Here is a 6,460-nt window from a genome sequence, read left to right as displayed (position 1 = left end):
TGCCTGAGCTACCCTTCGGTCCTAACAACCGAACTCGGGGACTGGTCCCCTCCTACTACCTCTATCGCATATAACACAACAAGCCAACATGCAAACATATCATCACATACTGTCAGACATACCTGGGGTGTCTGACTACCCTTTGGTCCTAACGACCGAACTCTACTACTATCACATACAACATATCATGCTAGCATATAACATATCAGGTAGTAACAAACCTATATGATATCACAAAGACAACCATCTATCATACGTCTCCTACTGGTGGGTTGGCATTATGGCCTTAGACCCACCGCTACTGGAAGTTAACTCACCTGAATTGCTGAGCTCTGCTGAAAACCCTCTGGATGCTAACCGATAACCTTCTGAGCCGCTGCTCCTCTAGCTCTCTGAACTACCATATCAAAATGATACTTAGTCTGATAGTCCTTCAAAATTCAACGAAGTTAACTCTGTTCAAAGTCAAAGTCCTGGTCACACTCAACCTTCCAGGTTGACCCTACTCGCCGAGTCATCCTACTGACTCGCCGAGTTCATAAGCTCTGAAATCCCTTTCACTCGCGACTCGACTCGCCGAGTCAGACAATGACTCGTCGAGTCTACTGATTTCCGAGTTCTGTCCTATCCAACTCACTGACTCTTCACCTAACTCACTGCTCCGAGTCTTAACTAGAAGGGTTTGGGGTTTCGCAACCTGACTCACCAAGTCCAAGAACAGACTCGCCGAGTCCAATGCAAACTTCAACAGACTCGCCGATTTGTTCATCCAACTCCTCGAGTTCCTCCCAATCTTCATGCTACTCTCTATGTCAACTCGAAGGACTCGCCGAGTCAATTCAGTCCTTCATGCATTTAGAGGCTTTTTGAGTCATGCAGGGACTCCAAACTGTAGATCCACTCTTCCAAGGCATATTCCTCACGTAAAGTTGCAAACTTTACGTTAGCTAAGGAGATCTAGACCCAAAACACTCCAAACTCTGGTTTAAGACAACCATGTTTCACCTACACCCCCAAGACTGATACTTTATGACTCATTAGGCCAAAATACACTTAGATCTGAAGTAGCAATTTCAGATATGGACTTCTAACTCCAATGCTCTAGGACAAGGCATAAAAGCCCCAAATCTAATGACAAAAAGGAAACTATGAGCAAAGGAGTGAAGGTAATGACCTCTTACCTTCAAATGTTCTAAAAAGTCACACCAACACTGGGTCCAAGGCATCCTCTTGCACCACTATGAACTTCCTTCTCTTCCAAGCTTCAAATCACATCACCAAGGCTAGATCTTTGCTCAAAAACGGATATGGTGGCTAGGGTTCGATGTTCTGGATGAGAAGAGGTGTAAAGGAACCCTAAGGAAGAGAATGAGGTGCTTAAATAGTGCACAAAGTCCTGTATTTAGGGTTTCCCTCTTCAGACCGGACTCGCCGAGTCCATTCTCCGACTCGCCGAGTTGGTCACTTACTCCTCGACCCAGATCCCGCTCGGACTTGTCGAGTTCCTCCCTGGACTCGATGAGTTGACGCTTTGACTTAGGGTTTTCTTTCCTATCTTGGACTTTCTGATTTTGGGTGTCACAACTATCCCCCACTTAAACTAAACTTCATCCTCAAAGTTTCTCTACAGCCAATCGCCCTGCAAACTGCTGTCAACACTCTGCTTGGTTGGCCTATCATCTGCTGACCACCTTTGTTGGCCTTTCGCCTGGCCATTCTGACTAACATTAATCCCTGTGGATAATAATCTCGGGTCATCCCTGACCCTGAACATTCTACGAACACAACTTACTCGACTGACAAACCTTCTGATACTCCTCGAGTACTTATGCTGAACACCCTAGGGTTCACCCCTTTCTTTTTCTTGCGCAATTTCCGGCCTCTTCAAGGCAACACTCCATAACCAACTACTTCTCTGATACTGTGAAGGACCAATCCTTCAACGAATCCACCACTACTGCTACTCCCAGTACGGGTCATTACCGCTAATATCCACTGGACACTTCTCGCTATTATAACTTAGTATTGAGCACCCATCAATCAACTAGTCAAATTCTACCATAGTCTGCTTTCCATTACTGCCACTGACTGAAAATTTATGTTGTCCCTTATCCGCCTTCCGGATGAAACGAGACCACCCGGGTCCCTACTAATGTATCTATATCTGGGTTACCGGACTCCTACCGGTTACTACACCCCATCGCAATCTCCTAGTCGCTTCCAGCGACTTCTAAAGATACTTCAACTATTTATAACTATTCCACCCACTCATCCACTCATACTGAATCAATGATGCTGGAACTAGCCTGCTTATCTCTCATCTGACTACTCAACTTCCAATAACTCGAACCTTCCATCCTGAAAGAAAGGCTACCTGCCTAATTATCCTTGCAAATCACTTATACTTGGCAGAAGACTCAAGTGATCTTGCTGAGAGGGACTTGCCATTTCAAATCGATCAACTATACCGTCTGCACTTGCATTCCAACACAAATAATAATACTGGCTATCACACTGCAACTATCCGAAACACTGAACTGCCTGAAACACTAAACTGCACGAAACACTGAACTGCCTGAAACGCTGAACTGACTGAAACCTTGAACTGACTGAAACGTTGAACTGCTTGAAACACTGAACTGCTATATGGCTACTTCCCAAAATATCTGAAGACCTTCCTGGTCTCCAATCGACTGTCGGTTATCTGCAACCCCGAGTTCCAACTCAATTGTTGAGTCCAAGGACTCCTCACTTAGTCACTCCCACGACTTCTGAATGAAATCTTTCTCTGGAACTAGTTTCCACTAGTTATCCTGACACTGTGACTCCAACGACCTCCCGATCCAACCGACCGGGTCCATGCTGAATCCTGACATCATCAAATCCAAGACTAAAATGATGGCTCCCAGACTAACGGTAGCCCATAACATACACGAACCCAAGCAGTCCACCGCTTCCCTGATCTCATAACTGTGGTGACGATCCACTGACAAATCGCCGACTTAACCATAGCTGAACCATTTGGGAAATCCGAAATCCAACCCGTGGATTCCCATATCCTCACTGCTGCACCCGAACTGGTGGGTACTATTGCTTCCCCCACATCTAAACAACGCGCTCATGTTGCCTACCAGCCTGATAAACGCGACAGCTACACCCGCGGACTTACAACCCTCTAATACTATCTGATTGCTAGTGAATGCTACGGCTACCCCCGTAGACTTACAACACTCTACTACTATCTGACTGCTAGTGAACGCTATGGCTACCCCCGTAGACTTACAACACTCTACTACTATCTGACTGCTGTTGAAAGATGTTGCGGCTTTCCCGCTGCTCTACCATGTTGTGCATGCTGTTTCTGCTATTGTCTACTAACACGGAAGCATCTCTAGCTAACTGTTCTTAAGATCCACATTCTGACTCACTAGAGCCCTGCAAGCGATCCTCCAACCTGGATTCCTAACCAGCTACTAACCATCTCGAATACATGAACTAACTGTTGGGAAGTTCTTCAACTCCCAATCCTGAACTCCTGAATCCATCAATCGCTGCTACTATCTTTTCTTCTCAGAGGCCACATACTCATTCTAGATCTGCGTACTCTTACACTTGTATAGTCAGAGGGTTCTCCCCCACTTGGATCTGGCTAACTCCTTACCGCTCACTGGTCAAAAGGATTCCCCAACCTTCCTTCCATGAAAAGGGGTAATCCGCTGCCCGCCCACGTTTACCTCTGTTGGCACTGCAACTAACCATTACGAGATCCGAACCATTCCTGCTTAACTAAACGCGCACTCTTCAATCCTTCACTGTATTTGCTTTGATGACTGCATCCTGAGAACTTGCGTTAAGGGTAAACATCTCTAACTCACTTCCCTACTGTCCGCTAGCTACTTCACTAGAAGCTTTAAATCGTCACTACTGAGGATATAACTGATCGATACCCGAATGACATCTTCCGAAAGTAGTTAGGCACTACTGAATCTTACACATAAATGCCACAGTCACTGCATCTGAAGTAACCTGATCTAGACGGGACGACCTCCAGTTCACCATTCTAATTCCAAGGTATGCAAATGACATATAACTTAACTATAGGTAGGTAATATAATACCCCAACACATATGCTTATTGATATAAATGCAACAATATAACAATAATATCATGAATAATAATTGACAGGAAGGTAAAATATACATACCCCCATCATTCAGTGCTGCTCAAATCCTTGTTGAAATACACCAGAATTACTCTGCTCCGAGCCGTGGGCGCCCTTGCCCGACCCTGATGTCCGCTGGTGGTTCTCGAAGTCCTAGGGGCAGGAGCTGGTGCCTGCCCTGCTGTATACAAACTCGGACAATAGGCCTTCTTGTGGCCCCTCTGACTACAACGGAAACATATCGGATCTAGCCCCTGAGCGATGGTAACAATACAATCTCTGCTAAAATGGCCAATCCGGCCGCACTTGAAACATCCAGCATCGCCACCACTTCTATGCCTGCATGCACCCTCGTGCGTCCTACCACACTCCCCGCATCGACTGCAGCTCTGATAGTTCCTCGATGTCAAATCCGACCCCTTGGGACTCTTGCCCGAACCTGTGGCTACCTGAGTCTCATCCGTTTTCCTCTTCCTTTCCGGCTCCCTGTCCTACTCTCGCTCATGCGTTACCTCTTTGACCCCATCCATCGTCTGAACAACTACTGTCTTATCCTAGAGGTTTATGGTCAACCTACCAGTGACCCGTCCAACGATGTTGGGCAACTCCTCACGAATGGCTCGTGCAACCTCCTCGACTATTGAATCATGCGGAAGTCTCTCCAGGAAACAGGGTGCCCCACTCACCTCTGACCCTTGATGGCAAAAGCCAAAAATGGAATCCCCCTATGGATCCTGGAACTTCATAAGAATCAGGCTCTAGACGATCCCCAAACTGCCCTGAAACTATCCAGACCCTAAAGGCCTCAAGACGACTGTCCAAAAGCTCCGTAATGGCCTCCCTAACTGAACCAAATATCACGGGAGTCTGATCAATGATGTTGCGCATAATCTATGCAGAAATGATATCTCTCATCTGATCATCAAACTGTCCGGCTCTAGAGCCTAAACCAGATCCTTCCCTGGCACCTAAACTGCCAACTGATATCTCGCGCAACGTCACCATGCTGGAAACCCATCACAAAACTGATCAATATACATACCGCTGCTGAGGGATATTTCACACACCTTACTAGTTCCCTGGTTTTGCCTCGGCCCCTCTTGAATCGAGTACGGATCCTCTGCTTTCAGTAGTACGGGTCCATACTACCTTCCACATCTATCCGTACTTTCCTCAAGAGTTACCTCAACTCCACCAAGTCCCTTTTCTCTGCTGCTAATCTTTGCTACTCTCATCCTACGCTTGCCCTAGGGAACTTCTGACTCCACCCAAACAGTCCTCAGCTGCTGAAGGCCTCCTCGTAATGCCAATTAGCCATCACCTGAATACCATCACATGTAACGAGGCTCAGATAATCATTCGAGTAAAAGACTCGTCCCACAACGCTTAGACTCAGATGAGAGTTGCACAATAGGGCCAAATCCAGCACTCTAAGATTATTCAACCCTGATCATGTTGGATAAGGTGTCTAAGTCCATAACTTATTTGGTATATACTTGACCCGACCGGCATGGTCCATTTGGGTTGCATCTCATCCAAACTATTTATGGATAATTTTATGAGAGTTATACACATATGTTTATTAATATATTATAAGTTATAATATATTAATATGAAGTTATGTTATTTAATTAGTTTTAGTCTTAAATTAATTATGAATTAATATAGAGATTAAAAGGAAGACTAATTATTAGGGTTTCACCCTAACCATGCACACTATATAAGCATGCTTATGAAGCATGAAATGGCAACTAGTGAACTAGTGTGTGTAAGCTTGTGTGTGGCCGAAATTATACAAGTGTGTATACTCTCTCAAAGTTTTCCAAGAGTTTGTGGTGTTTTGTGATTCCATTTGAGGCATTCACACTATTGGTGCTTGGCCCTCAAACTCCTTAGAACTAAACTCATCAAAAGGTATGTAATCTCTTCTAACTCTTTTATGTTGAAATGTTCCCCATGCCATGTTAGATAGGTTATAAACCTTGGAAAATTTATTATTTTGCATGTATTTAGACAAACATAGATCCAAGGTTTATTAGGGTTGCATGCACACTTAGGAAGTGTAGATTGCTCATAACCCAACAGTGGTATCAGAGCCTAGGCTTGCTTGTTTGATACTTGATGCAAAATAGTTGGAAAAGTCGAAAAAATTGTTGTCTGACTGATGAACTCGTCGAGTCCATGGGGGGACTCGCCGAGTCCATGTGTATCTTCAACCTACTCGTCGAGTAGGTTCATGCACTCAACGAGTAAGATCGACAGAGTGCATATTTTCGACTTTTGCTGCTGGAAATGGAC

The sequence above is a fragment of the Lactuca saligna genome, chromosome 5 (genome assembly GCF_052625555.1).
Source record: "Lactuca saligna cultivar CGN05327 chromosome 5, ASM5262555v1, whole genome shotgun sequence".
Lineage (NCBI taxonomy): Eukaryota > Viridiplantae > Streptophyta > Magnoliopsida > Asterales > Asteraceae > Lactuca > Lactuca saligna.
Note: the sequence above shows the minus strand (reverse complement) of the source record.